Here is a 17,344-nt window from a genome sequence, read left to right as displayed (position 1 = left end):
AATTGAATCACCATCACCAAAACTTGGAAAATGGGTCACCCATGATTTGATAGAAGCCAACTTTAGAGCAAGAGTGGACATTTGCACTTCTCTGCACACTCATGAACGTAACTCATCTTTTTGGACAGGTTAGTGACTCGAGATGAAAAATTGATATTTTATAAAAATGTTAAGTGCTGCAGACAATTGCAAGTTAGATAAACTGGCTAAAGCACAGCCTAAAATGGGCCTCCACCCTAGGAAAGTCTTGATAAGTATTTGGTAGGATATTGTTGGTGTGATCCACTTTGAGTTGCTGCTACTCAATGTAATGATTATATCAGACTTCTGTTGTCAACAGTTAGAGCACTTGAATGTTGCACTGAAAGAAAAGAAAAGAGGCCTGTTTTGATCAATTGTAAAGGTTTTTTGTTACACCAGGATAATGCACAGCCCCATAGAGCAAGGATCACATCTGCAAAAATTGAATGCTACGCCCAGGGAAAACTTCCACATCCTCTTTATTCTCCAGATCTTGTCCGATCTGATTATTGTCTATTCTGAAGTTTGCAGAACTATCTTGATGGAAAAGAGATTGGAACTCATGAAGATGTCATAACTACCCTCTTTACATTCTTTTCCTCCAAACCCTAAGAAATTTATAGAAGTGACATTCAGAAGTTTGTGAATCATTGGCAGGAAGTCATTTAATAATAATGGAACATACGTCATTGATTAAGTAACATTAAAAGTGTTTGAAATCCTTTCTCTTTTTCTGGACCTAAAACTTGACATTACTTAAGGGATAACCTGATATATATAATAAAAATGTGGTACCTAGATGTTTGTGAAATAGGTGTGATTGATGAATAAATTATTTCACACAAAACACAAAAATAAAAGAGTTTTAAGTTATCTTTATTGAATTGTTATCCATCATAACTATTATCATACACTGTACCAGTTTGCTATTTTATTTGACTACCTATACAACATATAAGCCTTCATACCCATGTTTTGGCAATAGTAACTGGCACATCTTGAACTCAATTGTTCATGATTTGGTTACTGATACTTTGGATAATGATTTCCTGTCTGATGTGACTTTTTTTTTTATCAGGGCAGATAGGTTGGTTATACCTGAGAGAGCCTTCTGTATAGGATTGTTGGTATATGGTATTACTTATTAGTTTATTGAAGAATATAATGCAAATATTGTGCACCTCCCTCACTGATGGGACAACAATAAGTTATGGGCTTGTGTTTCTAAAGTGTGGGATTTAATTTCCCATGGTGGACACAAGAGATAGCTCAGTGTGTCTTTGTTGTGAAATAAATGAATAACAAAAAGCAAATATTGTATTTGTTTAGAGTGATATGTAATTACTGGAGAATTATAATATTTAGTATTTTGAATTGAAACACTACCAAGTTGATATCATAACTTGTAAGTTTGCAGTTATAGACTCAATTTACTGTAGTCATTACTTCTTTCGACCCCTCAGTGTGGATTCCTGTACGTGGTGAGGGGACCTCCCAGAGAAGGTTCTGTTTTTTCAGTTTACCTCCTCTTGGATCTAAACATCCACCCATGTGTTTGCCGTGCATGGCGACCCGTGAAGGGGAGGAGAGGATCCTGGTGGTTGAGGGGTCCAACCCTAACACACCACTTTGGCCTTGAATTCCTGTAGATGGGCGGCCTTTGGGTGGCCCCCCTTGGGTCAGTTGGCTGGTCCATATGGGACAGGATTCAAAAGGCCAGTGGGCACTACAATTCTGTCCCCCTCTCCATCTTACTCTCTGATGGCCAAGAGGTAGCTGATGTCTGGAGCTTTGCCGATACTCTAGGTGAAAGCTTTTGCTGGGTATCTTGCACTTCTGCTTGTTCTTCCACCTTCTTGGCCATCAAGACTCGGGCAGAGTGTTCACCTCTTTCCTTTCGAACTGACTGTTTTTTTTACTATAATTGTCCCTTTACACTGGTGGAACTGAAAATGGCCCATCATCAGTCTGGCAGTACATCTGTTGGACCTGATGATGTACACTATGACATGCTGCGCTATCTCTCTCCTGCTTCTCTTGATATTCTTCTAATTCTTTTTAACCGGATCTGGCAGGGGAATGTTTTTCCTGATGCCTGGCCCCAGGCTATTATCTTACCTTTCTCTAAACCGGGAAAAGATCCCAAGATTCCTTCACACTACCGTCCAATTGCTTTGACGAGCTGTCTCTGTAAGACCTTAGAGAGGATGGTTAATGCTCATCTTGTTTGGTTCCTCGAATCAAACAACCTCTTCTCGCACACCCAGAGTGGGTTCCGACGACAGCATTCCACCACGGACCATTCGACTTGAAACATCAATCAGAGAAGCCTTTCTCAAATGCCAACATCTTGTTTCAATATTCTTTGACATTGAGAAGGCTTATGACACAACATGGAGGTATGGCATTTTGCGAGACCTCCATATATATATGGGTTACATGGCCATTTACCTATGTTTATAAAAATTTTTTTAATGGAACTGAACATCCTTCATGTCCTCTCTACTGCCAGTTGGGGAGCGGATCGATGTTCTATGTTAAAGATCTATTGTGCTCTTATTCATTCAAAACTCGACTATGGATCAATGGTCTATGGCTCTGCCAGACCCTCGGCCTTAAAGATGCTGGTCCCCATTCATCATCAAGGACTTTGACTCTGCACTGGGGCTTTCTGCACCTCCCCAGTTCAGAGCTTATATGTGGAATCTCACGAACCTTCTCTGCACCTTCGCTCTTTGCAACTGTCTTTACTATATTCTTCGAAACTTCACTCCTTACCAAAGCATCCCACTTGAGGATGTGTTTTCCTTCCTTAGTGTGCCTTACTTTTTCAAAACAGACGATCTACCATTGCTCCTTTTGGCCTTCGCATCCAGACGCAATTGGATGAATTGGGTCTGTCCTTGGAAAACATTGCAGAATCCACTGGTCAGCCCATCCCCTCATGGCTTATTACAGCCCCCAGATGTGACCTTTTTTAAGTCATCTGAAAAAGGCAGATACTCCCGATTGGAAGTAGCTTCTTTTATTTGCTGAACATCTTTCGAACAACCTTTCTATTCCAATTTATATGAATGGTTCAAAATCAGGTGACACTGTGTGCTCTGCCATGGTTTGTTGTGGTTCAGTGGTTGCACGCAGAATCCCCTCTACAGCTTCTGTGTTCACTGCTGAACTGTACGCCATATCTCTTGCCCTGGATCATGTTGAAGCTGAGCAGTACTCTGACTGCACTATTTATACTGACTCCCTTAGTTCTCTGCTGGCCTTGGAATCACTTCACGTTGGTTCACACTCTGTTCTCGTTGATATTCAAAACTGACTGGCCCATTTCTCATTAACATCTACTTCTATCCAGTTTTTCTGGATACCAGGCCACGTTGGTATTCACGGGAATGAGCTTGCAGACATGGCAGCTAAATCTATCTGCTCTGGCACTTTCACCACTGTGCCTATTCTGTACATGGACTATGGTCCTGTATTCAAGGCTCGGCTCCGTGCCAGCTGGCAGTCCACTTGGAGTGAGCAACGTGACAACAAGCTTTTTCAAATAAAACCCTATATTGGGCTTTGGCCATCTAGCTTCCGTAAGGTTCAGAAGGAGGAAGTTGTTCTAACTAGACTACGCATTGGTCACAGTTTTTTAACTCATCGTTTTCTTTTATCTTGCACTGATGCACCAGTGTGTAGTGTGTGTAACACTCAAATCACTGTAAGCCACGTTTTACTTTCCTGCCATTGTTACGACTCTCAACGACGGCACTATTTTAAACATGTTCTGTCCCAGGGTTTGTTTTTAACATTGGACAGTGTTATTGGTGATGGTGACACTGACCACCTTGATAAAGTTTTCAGTTTTTTAATGGCCATTAATCTTTTTAACCTCATTTAAGTGTTTGATATTTATTCATTACACCTTTTTTAATTGTGGTTCCCTTTTCAGTCTCAATCTCTCTAGTTCAATTTGACGTTGTAAAATGGTCAGAACAGTAAATAACTCGACATCAGGAATGGAAAGGCCAACTTCAGGTGACTAACGCTGCTGTTTGAACTATCTGTTCGAACTACCCGTTAGTCATTCTGGCGAGTTGTTATTACACTTTTGCTGCATGTCATTTAATACTTTTATTACTTTACCTTTTAGTACTGGCCATAATGACACCTAACCCGGAACCAGGACTGGAAAGACCAACTTCAGATGACTGATGGTGGTTCTAGTACTTGCCTGTTAGTCTTCCTGGTGGGTTATGATCATTACCATTCTGTTACAGGAAGTCCTTTACAACTTTGTAGACTGGATATCAACATTGGTTTTATGCCAGTTTATGTTTTAATTGCTGTTTTGTTTATACAATTGTTTCCTTTTACGAATTTTACTACATTTACTTTACTTTTACCTTTTTTACAGGACATTTGGCTAATTTTTATTACAATTTTGCTATATGTCTTTTAACACTTTTCTTATTTTACCTTTTGATAATGGCTGTTATGACAACATAACCCGGAACCAGGACCGGAAAAGCCAACTTCAGGTGACTGACGGTGGTTCTTGTACTTACCTGTTAGTCTTCCTGGCAGTTTATGATCATTACCATTTTGATAGAGAAAGTCCTTTACAACTTCTCTTACTCTGCCTTCTCTCCTAACATTGTAGACTAGGTGTCAACATTGATTTTATACTTTTTCTGTTTTTCAATGATGTTTTGTTTTATCTTCATTCCCTTTTATGTATTTTACTACATTTAATTTATTTTTACCTTTTTACTCGACGTTTGGCACGAATAGCCTAGCTGCTTTGTGCCATAAAACACTAAATCAATCAATCAATCAATACTTCTTTTGAAAATCTCAAATTTGGCAAGAGGTTCATTTTATGAATTTCAAATGAAACTTATGCACTTCAGCTAAAAAAGCTATTTCATTGTTTTAGTATTATCAATAATATGTTTCTTGTTTTTAGGAATTGTGGGTCCTAAAGGCTTTCCAGGACTGAATGGTTCTGATGGCCGTCGAGGACCACCTGGTAAAAAATGGAGCATCTCCTCGTGGAGACACAGGGAGAAAGGGCTATCCTGGTATGATTGGTGAGCCTGGACTTCCTGGAACTCCTGGACTGCCAGGTCGTAGGGGCATACCAGGTTCCAGTGGAATACCTGGAATAAAGGTAAAGAATATTGTTTAGAAGTTTTCTACACACCTAACAAGTTTGTCTTATCTGCAGTGGAATCACACCTTTAACTGTTTATTCCAAGAGCTTAACCCTGGATTAAGGCATGGGCTTACCAAACTGAAGCCCAGGGCTTCACATTAATTAGAGGGCCTTAAGCTATTACTATAAATGTATTGCACATAGAGCTTCTGTCTCAAGGGGGCCTCTATAAGTTGAAAAGCCTAGGGCCAATAAAACCCTTAATCTGACTTTGCAAGAACCATACAACTTTTTTATCTCTAGAACCCTAAAAGAATTACCAGTTGGGTTTATATAGGCATCACTATTTTTTTTCAGTATAAATATTTTAAAACTATTTATGGAGAGAAGTGCTTGTGGGTACATGGCTTTGTTGGTTTCAGTGTTTGTGATAATGTATGAATCATACAAAAAAAATCAAAACAAAACCCACCAATGTTGGTTTAACCCAATAATTACTGGTGGAAATCCTTATGATAATTTAAAACGAAAATTAGTGATATCACCAAATTAGTATAGTAAATTTTAGACACTGAATGTCGTATCAGACAAAAGCATAAAATTACTCAATGTAGTACAATATGTGGATGCCATAGGAAGTGAACAATATAAAAACAAGCTGTTCCATAATTTGATTACTACAGCGTATTAGTTATAATGCAGCAGTCGTTAATATTTTGTAAAGAATAATCAAATTTATGCTAAAAGAAGTAATTTATTTATTACACAAAGTTTTGGAAAATGTTAATTGGATAGTGATAAAAATTCTAAATTGATTCTAAGAATGAATTGTCAGCACTAGAAGATTTTTTTATTCACTATGTTTATATGTCCTGGAAAACTCATGAATATAATTTCATAGTATAAAATAATATGCCCTTGAATATATGGCCTTTTAGCTCTAATACTTAAGTCAAAGAACAAGTTCAAATTCTAAAAGTTTTATGTTGTTAAGTTAAACAAAACTGTAATGATGAGTTGGGTTTTAAATTGAAACATTTGCTAATTAGGCATAAATTATCTTTATTGATGTGAAGATTCAAAACATCCTTTATTTACATATTTAAATACAAGCATTTTTAATGACAGTGTGAAGTAATGTTATCCTTAAATAAAGAATTTCGTTTCATTCACAAGTAACAAACTAATTAACATTTACTGAAGTTTATTAGTCTCATAGTGTATGAAAAACTAAATACTTGTAGATAATGTGAAATATGTGATGTTTTTAATACGCCTGAAAAACCTTTAGGGGGCACGAGGCTCTGTTGGAGATGAAGGAATTGAAGGTCCACGTGGATTACGGGGTGTCCCTGGTCGACAAGGAGATCAAGGTGACTATGGAACACCTGGATTTTATGGGCAACCTGGAGAACCTGGTCCAAGGGGAGCTCCAGGACCAAAAGGTAGGAACATTATTGTTTGTTACATTCACAAGAGACTTTTCATTAATATATTTGAGGAAGAAAATTTTTAAAAATGTATCTGGTAAAGTATCTTGTACTTGAATTTTAACAAGAGGTAAAATTAAAATTCAGTTATTTTTTAAACTTTTTTAGGAGGCTCTTTTAAAGAAAAAAAGAAACAAAAACAGTATATTTACATAAAATCAAAACTGTTTAGACATATTAGTTTTTATTGTATAAAATAACAAAGGATTGGAATGAATCCTGTAGAGATTGAATAAAAACATAATTTTTAGTAGGAAAGTTTTGAATCCTGTAGAAAAAGATGCCAATTTTTCTGTGGGATCATTTATCAAATGATGGAACATTATCACTTTTCAGTAAAAAATTATCATATTGGCTATGATATTTTGTAAGAATTTGAGTAACAGTTGGATTTCAAAATAGGTTCTCCTGGGCATGAAGGTTTACCTGGTTTGAAAGGAGTAAAAGGTATCCCAGGTGTTGCTGGTATTGGTAATATAGGTTCTCCTGGGGAGCCTGGGTTCAGAGGTTTTGATGGTAAGTCTTGATTTTAATTAAAGAATCTCTGGTATGAAAAGTAAAACGTTATAGCAATTAAAACTGACAATAAACAAAGTATGAAGTGTAAAGATAAATTGGGATTAAGGACATTTTCAATGAATTATATAAACCTATATATAAACCTTTATTTACTTGATGTTACTTCATGCAAGTATTTTAATGTCATAATAAGATTCAAGGATTAATGTAGAGAATCTGAAACATTCAGTTATATTTGACTTCACTTCCTCTGTTTAATACTTTTGTAGATAATAATTTACATATTGGGAATAAAAGATTCATTTGGTGACTATTAAATAAAATCTGATGAGAACCTGTGAAGGCTTAACAAGTATGTTTGTCATGTTAAAAATTGAGATATTTTTATTGCAAATAAAGACTTGTGAATTCAATTGTTGTACTTAATTGAAAAATGGTTTTATTTTCCTTCATACAAAATATTTATAAAATTATGTACTCTGTACTAAGTCAAACAGTTTGTTCACTTTAGGAATGTGTCTAAATTCCAATATGGTACTTCTCTCCACCCACAAGATTAGCTTTTCTTGTTTTTGTGCTGCCCTCTATGTGAAATCATTTATTATAATGCATGCCACAAGCTTTCTGCACTTCCCTGTTGGAATAAAAAATCCAACATGTATCTCATACAAATCAATATGCATCATCTTTCCACAAGTAAGAGAACACCACCATTACATTCACGTGATGCATGTGACACCCTCTGTGTGCCATTTTGAAACCATCAGTTCTTGTTTGGCAGTGTTTGAGTTTAGATGTCTTTTGTATTGTTATAGTTCTGCTACAGAGTGGTTTAACTTGCATTTTTTATGCATTTCCACTTGAAAGCATTTATTTATCTGTGTTTTACTGTCAGATCTTTCACTTGTTTGTTCTGTGTCAAGCATGCATTTTGAAGTTTATGCTAACACTGGACTTATCTCATTTGTGTGATGCCTTACTTTGGGCCACAGGTATTGGCCACCCTGTCAGAGAATTTATCATCATTTATTCACAGGGAGATTGAGTGTTGTATGGGACAATCTTTGATACCCCTCTTCCTCCTGAGCCTTCAGATCTTGACAATTCTGATGGGGATTTTGATCATTTGTTCTCTCCCCAGAGATCATCATGCACTTTCACATCCTTCCTGATGATTCTGTTTGGCCCTTGTCATTTTTTTCAGAGTTTATTTTTCATGTATGTGATGATTTGTCCATTGTTTGTATTTCGTATGATACAGTTCTTTCCCTTTTACATGATTCTGCCTCTCAACCTTAATTAGTTTCCCTAATCTCCTGATATTTAAGTTCAAACTGAACATTACACATTCATGTTGGGTGATGACATCAGTATGTCTCATATTTCACAGGATTTGGATCAGTTTGCTCATGCTTATTGCTGGGGGGATTGTCTCTATCTGGATCAACAATTATTGGTTGTGTTTCTGCTTGTTAGAGGTGCAAGTCTCAGCCTTCTGTTTATCAAACATGTACCCAGAATTAAAATTTTCATCTTACTATGACAACTATATTGTGGTACCTTTTCTCGGGTTATCTCCTGTCTGAGGCCCTTCACAAGAATCTCGAGGGGTTTTCTGGGAACGTCCTCTCCTTTTTTACTTCCAAGTTGGCCTGTCTGTTGTCTTTGGCCCTGCAAACATGGATTTTTTGTTGTCAAGACCTTTTGGGTCATGATGCCATACTGTCGCAAACCTTTGTCCTGGCTCTTATCTGTGCTGTTTTTGCAATGTTATTTGTTTCACGCCCTTCCAGAGTTTTTGGAGTTCAGGGTCACTTCATACCAACGACAATCTAACATTTTTTTCATCTGGTGGTCTGTTTATCCCAGTCACAAGCAAGCATGGAATTGATTCCTGTCTTCTGACCTTTGCCTGTTCCTTTTTCCTGCAGTGCCACTGTTTTCCATTTTTCACAACAATGCATGGTATGCCAACAGCTAACTATCCGATTGATTCAGGACTGGTGAAACCCAATCTGATGCCTTTCTTTCAGCAGTGGAGTCCTTTCATATCTGATATTTGTGTTCATGGGGAATTGCCAGAAGGTTTTGTCATCCCATGTCTTATTCCTCCTCTCTTATTCAGCATAAGTGGTCCCTTTCTTCCTCCTTAGGATCTCTTGCCATGACAGTGTCTTTCCAAGGTGCTACAAGACCTCTTTACAAACTAGGCTATTGACAAGGTTTGATAGGGGTCATACGTTGGAGACTGTCCTGCTTCCTCCTCCATTTCCAGATTTAGATCTGTTCATGGATGCATCCCTTCAGGGCTAGGATGTGTTGGTCAACCACTGAGTGGTTTGAATTTTTGGTGTCCATCCATGGTTCTGCATGCTCACCTCTGATATGGGGTGTTTCACAAAATTGCTTGTAGATGAAAAATTTCATAATATTTTGCTTCATAATTATGCCCTTTTATGGATAGTATCAACCGTGGATGGCTGGGTAAAGCAGAAGGGAATAGCTGCTCCTTTCTGTCATGTTTTAATTCAATAAATTTGCTGGGTATGCATTGCAAAACAGGGTTTCATTATCGCTCATTGTACTATCTCGGGTGTAGTGTAGCAGACCCTCCAGACTTTCTGTAAGCTGTCTTTTCCATCCTACCACTTACAGTTCCAAGCTGCTGGAGTGGTTGACCATGTAAGTATCTTACTACATAGCTTCTACACAAATAAATATAATTATTCAGTTTAGAGTGGGGAGGAGGTGTAGAAGGCACACCATTCTTTGAACTTAATGATACATACAACAAAGTGAGACTACTCAGTGCAGTTCACACTTTTGACTGGATGTCATGTGCATGAATATCAGTGCCCTGTGGGCTAGTTTTGGATATTGAGTGAACCAATCAACATAAGTCCTTACACAGGTTTTAGGTTGTTTGTCTTCCTTTCTCAATTTTTACCTCTGTGCAGTTGGTCACAGAGAGTATATATGGGTTGGTTCCACCTCTCTCCAGAGCATTCACTTATTTTTCTTTTTATGGTGATATTATTGACCTTTGGACATTTTGGACCAAGCATATGGTTATGCAATTGATTGCATATTATGAACTACCATCAGATACTGGATACCACATTCCTGGATCCCTTACCCCGTGATACTCTTGTGTCATGCCCTGGAGTCGTTTGTTTCCTCACATCTATGATTTTAAGGCTTGAGGTGAAGAGGGATTGATCTCATTCTATTCTTGCCCAGATATTAGTACCCAGTGCAGAGGCTTTAGAGGTAGTTGACTTATTGAATACAGTTTATCACTCCCTAGCCATTCTACACCATGGAATGCATCCTCCTTTACCCACTTTCTTTCTATGGGATTGAGTTATTTATTAGTCTGATTGAGATCATTTTCTTGACTTATCCTTTCCCACTAGGATGTGTTCCTTCCTCTTCTGCCATGTTTGTTCATAACTGTTGATGGTGAAAAGATATTTGGTTCAGATCATCTGATCTGTTTCCCTCATATCCAGAGGTATTATTTGGATGTTTTTTTGGGGGGGTACGTTTATTCTTCCCTTGCACTGGTCTCTCTTCCTTTTTAATGTGGGATTCTAGCTAATCGTATGAGAGGAGGGAAATACCATATCAGAAGTTATAATTTTTCTAAACTGAAAATATTTTCATGATTGGTATTTTTCTCTGCCCACATTTTTCACCCTCCTATCCTAAATTTCTGAGTGCTTGCATCTTATTTCAAATTTCAGTGGTGAGTTTGATAGTGGTGCATCGAGAGAGTCACATGTCATGTGATAGTGGTGCTCTGTCTTCTTGGTGAAGAGATGGCTTATATTGATTTACATAAGAAACAAGTTGGTATTTTTGATTCCAGTGAGGGGGTGCAGAATGCTTTGGCATGTATTGTAAAAAAACATTTGAATATAGAGGGCAACATAAAATGGGAGAAATTAATCTTGTGAGTGGAGGGGTGTATTTATTTGAAATACATTTTCAGTTTAGGAAGATTCTAATCTTTGACCAGAAAGATTGGTACAGATGCTTTTGTTTTAAGTTAACATTTGAAGTTTGTAATGTGATGTTTATTGTAATGGGTTTAATGCAGGAGTTTTGGATTACCCTTTAAGAAAAACTCTTTTTCTCACTTAGTCTGCATCTTTGCATGTATTTACTTTACTTTTAAGACTCTCCCCTATTATTTTTACTCTTTGGTCTTTTTAGATATAATGCTTTAATATCCATGGTTATAAACTTTAAAAATTGTTTTGCCAGGTTAATTATAATGGTAATTACATATTTAGTATTTTGTTCATTAAGATTTATTTAGCTTGAAATGGACTTATGACTAATAAATTCTTATTCTTAGAAAACTAGATTAATATACATATAACAGACTATCTAATCTCTGTTAAATTGCTCCAATAATGTAACAAGTTGTAATATCATAAAGTAGATGTACATCGTTAACTATAAATTATTTGTTTTGATTGTAATAAAATAAAAGATAGTTATAAACAAGGAATTGTTTCGAGAGAGAAACCTGAATAAACAAGTGAACACCAAAAACTCACGTAAAAATTTCCTAAATAATTTTATTTTTAGCCAAAAATGAAGTGCATCAGTATGTGTCCTTTTAACAGTTTAATATTTTTCTTTATAAATATGGTTTAATGTACAAAGAGTAGGCTAAAATCTAAAGATCCCTACATGAGACATTTCTTTCTATTAATATTTTTCTGCTAATGAAATTTGTAGGTGAAAGGGGAGAAAAAGGTGAAAGGGGACCAGCTGGACAGATTGGACTACCTGGACTAAAAGGAAATATAGGTTTTCCTGGAGAATCAGGGTTGCCAGGTATTCCAGGAAGAAAAGGAGTTCCAGGTTCCCCTGGACTTCCTGGAAAAGATGGGTTAAATGGACCACCAGGTAGGTAAAAATATCAATTTGCCATTATTAGTTCCTTTTGTTTATTTTGTCATGTAATTTGATGTTTTCATTTCAGCATGTGACTTGAGGTACTAAGATTTGTATCTTTGTGTTATGATATGTAGTCATTTTGGCATGATAAAAGCATGGTGTGTATATTTATTTCTTAATTTTTGTATGATGATTTTCTTGAGAGTTTGGTCAAATGACAGACCTCGCATTGTTAGAGTACGTAAAATAACATAAAATATAAAGTCGTACTGAAAACAAACATTTGAAATGTATTTAGGAGGTTCTAGAGATTATGCAAACAATATTTGAGATTTTTGGGACGAAGAATAGTTTTTTAATCATAACGTGAAATCACTTTGCACTCATACTAGTCATAAAACAGACTCTATTTTCAAAAAAACAAATCTTTAGTAAAATTATTTTATAAAGCATCTTATTTATTGTAAACAAAATACTTGTAACCTTTACTAAAAGTCTACAAAATTTTGTGAAGGTACACATGTTTTATCAAAATTTATAGTGCAAATACTTAACCTGTTCAAATCTGTAGATGGACTCCTGTATGTTATACCGAGCTTGTAGTAAAATGGTTAAGAATTTAATAAATGGTTCTACTTCAGTAGTATGATGCACAGACGTCTTTCATCATTTTTCTTGCCACAGTCCTGAACTGATCACTCCTTACTTTTACATTGTACTCGTACATTGCATACTCCTTTGTACTTGTTATTACTTGGTATATTTGTATGTCAACAATTGAGTTTGAAGATATCTCATGGTAATTTGTTTGTGTAGAAATCTAATATGTTTAAAGAATTTGAAATAGACTGTACAAAACAGATTAAATGCTATTATTTTTAATAAACCATGTTTCCCAGTGAATGGTAATACCACTAGCATCAGTAATTTTGGCATATTTATGATTCATTATTTTAATATATGAATGCCTTTATTCTCCTGAAGAAGAATAGTCATCTATTTGAAAGTGCTCAAGCTTTGGGTCTCATTTTGAAAAAAAGTATAAATATAAAAAACCATTTTTTTTTAAAAGAATTTTGCATTCTTCACTTCTTTAATGAAACTTCACAATCAGATATTTCTTTGTTATGTACTAAAATGTTCATTAAAGTGTGTTTTTATTCTCTTGATGTTCTACAATGAACATTAAATAAAAATGTTGACAGTTAAGTATGGATCTGACTTGCACATTTAGGAGGTGAGTTACCTAACACACAGCTTTACCCCTCTTCCTATGAGATTTATATGTCACTGGCCTTGAGCTAACTGACTTAAATGAAGTATTTAATGTGAACAACAATGGTGCATGAAGATGTAAGCGTCCAAGTATAATTCTCCATCGATAGGATGGCAACACAAGTCCATGTTTAGTGGCTCCCACTAAACATTTACAATTGTGATAACTTAATTTCTTTCCTGGGCATTACATTTAATGAAAATTTTAATTTTTATCACATATTTTCAGTTTATTGAGACTTGCAGTCGTAATCGAAATTTAGTTTTCATTTTATGTTGACTGTTGCTTCACAAGCGAGGCATTATTTATGAATTTTCAAGTGAGAACTTTGTTCTGAGGAAGAGACAAAGTTAGAAACACAGGATCTGTTTCTGCTATTGTTTCTGGACATTTCTTAACTGGTGAGGACATTTCAGTTAGTGTTGTGTGCGATGTGGGATTCCTCCTTCTCTTCCCTACACCTTATGTTTGAAGTGTCTCATCATGCTTCACAAAAGTTTTCTGAGGAAGCCAATTTCATTCTCTTTACTAAATTGAGCCATATCACTTCTTTCGCTTTATCCCTGTTAACGTGGTTCCTCTACTCTTGGGACTTATTGGATTGGGATGTGTTCCTTACTGATGAACATCTATTTGCTTCTTATCTGCATGATCTTCAATGGGCTTCTTTTCTTCACCCAGACTTTTATGTTGGTGTTTCACATTCACTGGAGATATGGACTGAAGCAGCCCAGCATCAGTTCTCCTTATCTTTCCTGGTTTCTTGTTTTTCCAGCATTGCCCTTAAACTCCTGTTCTTCGATTGAATCAGTCTACCCCTACCATTCCCATTATGGCTTCCAGCACTTCGTTTTCCTGTCTTTCACCTCTTTCCATCATGTTTGCTGAATGTCTAATCAGTGGCTATCATGTTATATTGGGTCTAGTAAGTGTCTGTCTATCTCACTTTGCCAGTCTTTGGTCACAGTTTTCTAACTACAAATTGGTTCTTCAAGTTCTCACTCATGGTCTTTCTTTCCACTTCTTTTCTCCACCACCCCTCTCTGCTCTTCCCATTTCCTTTCCCTCTGACTTCATCTCATTTCAGTGATATAGTTTTGAATCATGTGCCAAAAATGCTGTCAAGAGGGTACATTCCTCTTCTCCAGAGTTTTACTCTTGTCGTTTTGTGATCTTCAAGAAAACTGCAGACAGGATTCTGGTGATTGACCTATCATTTCTCAACCAATTTTTGGTTGTTTCACAGTTCTGGATAGAAAATTTCTCTTTAGTGATCTTCTTCACCAACCTTGAATATTATGAAAGTCAACATATTGGATACTTTCCTACACATCTTGATTGCTCTCTCCTTTGGATGTTTTTATGTTTTGTCCATCAAAGTACCAATGCCATGTTCTTGCCTTTGGCATATGATTAGTCCATTGTGTATTCAATCAAATAATGTGGGCCTTCACTTACAGGCTTCACTGTCTAAGGCTGAGGTTCTATCTTTGCATAGATGAATGGCTTCTTTTCACCTATTCATGGGAGATATCCTTTTCTTGTTACTCCCTTTTTCTGCAGGAGGCTGCTTTTTTGAAATAGCCTCTCAAAATTTTTTCACATGCTCACTCAATATTTGATTCATCTGTATGTTTTCTTTAACTTTGATCTCAGCTGAACTTGGTGTATGCCTCTTCACCTGTGGGCTGTAGAGTGTGTGATCACTGAAATTTGTGCTTCTCATTTTCATTCTAAAGGTCCCATTGCTTTTGAGACTCTGTCTTTTCTGAAATACCTCATTCCTCCCATGCACCTCCTCCAACAAAATGGCTATCAGGATTCATTGTCCTCAACTGTGAATCTCCATTTTCTTTTTCATGTCTTGGTGGTTAGTTTGTTTCAATACCACATCTGGTATTTCTCTACAACCCATAAAACCGACTCACCATCTCTTCACCAATACTTCTTTCTTTGGGTGTGGGGATATATTTCTGAACGACAACATGATTTCTGGCTTTTGGACATTTCTATGGTCATTTCGTTCATCAGATGTTAAGGAGGCACTCATTCAAGGATTCATTGTTTTTAAAAGTTGGACTTCCTATACTAAAATTTTTGCTCTCTGGTTCATACTGTTAGTTGTCATGTGCCAAGAGCTATGAACAGTGTGGTAAACTGCCTCTCTTTATCAGACAGTGTTCTACCCATAGAGTGATTTCTTCAGCCCCAGATTTTTCTCTGAGTCTGCTATTGGTTTGGTACATCTCTTATGCTTTTGCCACTCCTCTCAACTCTAAGTATCTACTCTTCTGGTACCTGGCTTCTCATTCTTTAGCTGTCAGTGCTTTCAACCAAGTCTATTATAATCTTTTTCTATATGCCTCTCCTCCTCTTCAACTCTTTCCTCAGATCCTAAAATTGATATGCAACATTTCTTGTCAGGTACTACGGCTGGTGTCTCTTTAGTCAGCTCAACCTTGGTTTCTACTACTTCTTCATTCAACATCCAGACCTCCCATTTCTCTTCCCAATATTTTGCCTCTATTACTTTAACCTCACATGTTAATTTCCCATTCAAGGTTATCATCCTTATATTTTTACTTGTGACATTTTTCTGGTTCATTGCCTTTCAGGCTGAACTTTTGTCCTTCTTATTGTCCCATTTCTGTCAATTTTCCATCTTGTTTGTTTAGTAACATAAGTAACATTTTTTATCACTTTTCTTTCTTTCTTGCCTAATGTGAGTTATCTTTCTGCCTTTTTTACTTGGCTGTTCTAAAATAATCTGTCAATCTCCACCATTGTTGGCAGTTCCCCAAGGCAGACTTACAACACTAGAAATCAAATTTCAATACCCATGTTGACAAGGCACAGAGAGCCCATTGTGTAGCTTTTTGCTTAACTTTCAATAAACAATAAACAACCATTGCTGCCAACTGGGGAAAGGAGACTTGTCCACTTCATTTCACTTTTCCCATTACTACATAATATTTTTAATTCCCTATTTTTTGTGCTCTATTCTGATCCTTCCTTCTTCACCCATCCACATCTCTTTACTCCCATACCTGACTATGATCTCAATGTGGTATTACAATGTCTAACGTGTGCCCTGTTAAAGGCATTGACTTCTTGCTGTTTGTACTACTTTTATCTTAAGATTTATTTCCTCCTCTTTCTTACCTGTAGTTACTGTTCTGATATTTATGCTATTGATGGTTCTCATAATCTTCCACTGCACTTACTTACTCCTCTATCTGAGTCTGTCTTTCCTTTTTAAGATTTCAGCTATTCTGGAACGTAACTATGCATTTTCTCCTATGTCCCTTCTTTATATTTCTTACTTCTATAATCCTTCAGATTCAAATTGGCTCCTATGACTGATTTGGGTTGTTCATTGTTGTATATCATGCATCTCCTCCTTTTAGAATCATTGGAAATATTTATTTCTATCCTGGGACCTCTTTCCTCCTACTCTTACTGGGTGAGTCCACCAATTTCTTCAGTTGGCATATTCATTTTTGGAAGTTGATGCTTGTAGGCTACTTCAGATTTTTTTTTTTTTTTTGCATCAGATTTGTCACCAGTCTCACTTCTTGTTTTTGCTGACTGAAGTAAGGTGGTGGTACCACTGCCCATCTAGTGTGTACCATTCTTCAAATAGCTTTACTGCCCTCCTTTCGTAACCAGAGTCTGTCTAGTAGAACCAAGTGAGCACTCTCCATATGATCTGATATAGCCCTAACCACACTATACGCATTAGCTCAATTGCCACTTGTGTGCAGGTGATTGGTTGGCCATGTTCAAATTCCCCCCAATTCCTGAAACACTTGGAGATCTTTTTGTCTCTCAGTCATTGCCTGATAGTTAAGGTGCTTGACCTACAGTCTAGAAATCACAGGTTATAATACCTTTCACACCTAAAATGTTTGTCCTTTAAGCCATGGGGGCATTATAATGTAACACTCAGTCCCAGTCTTCATAGATAAAAGAGTA

At 36.6% G+C, this 17,344-nt stretch overlaps 1 pseudogene across 1 annotated transcript in view; it reads left to right on the top strand.

Moving 5' to 3' along the window:
• LOC143232302 (uncharacterized) overlaps nt 1–17,344 on the top strand; it is a 123,999-nt pseudogene that overhangs the window by 72,642 nt on the left and 34,013 nt on the right. Inside the window, exons 23-26 of the transcript XR_013017489.1 lie at nt 4,982–5,185; nt 6,462–6,615; nt 7,063–7,176; nt 11,932–12,102. The product of XR_013017489.1 is annotated as an uncharacterized LOC143232302 (transcript). The remainder of the gene's footprint in view (nt 1–4,981; nt 5,186–6,461; nt 6,616–7,062; nt 7,177–11,931; nt 12,103–17,344) is intronic.

Source organism: Tachypleus tridentatus, chromosome 1 (assembly GCF_004210375.1).
Source record: "Tachypleus tridentatus isolate NWPU-2018 chromosome 1, ASM421037v1, whole genome shotgun sequence".
Classification (NCBI taxonomy): domain Eukaryota; kingdom Metazoa; phylum Arthropoda; class Merostomata; order Xiphosura; family Limulidae; genus Tachypleus; species Tachypleus tridentatus.
This window is presented reverse-complemented; position numbering and strand designations above follow the sequence as displayed.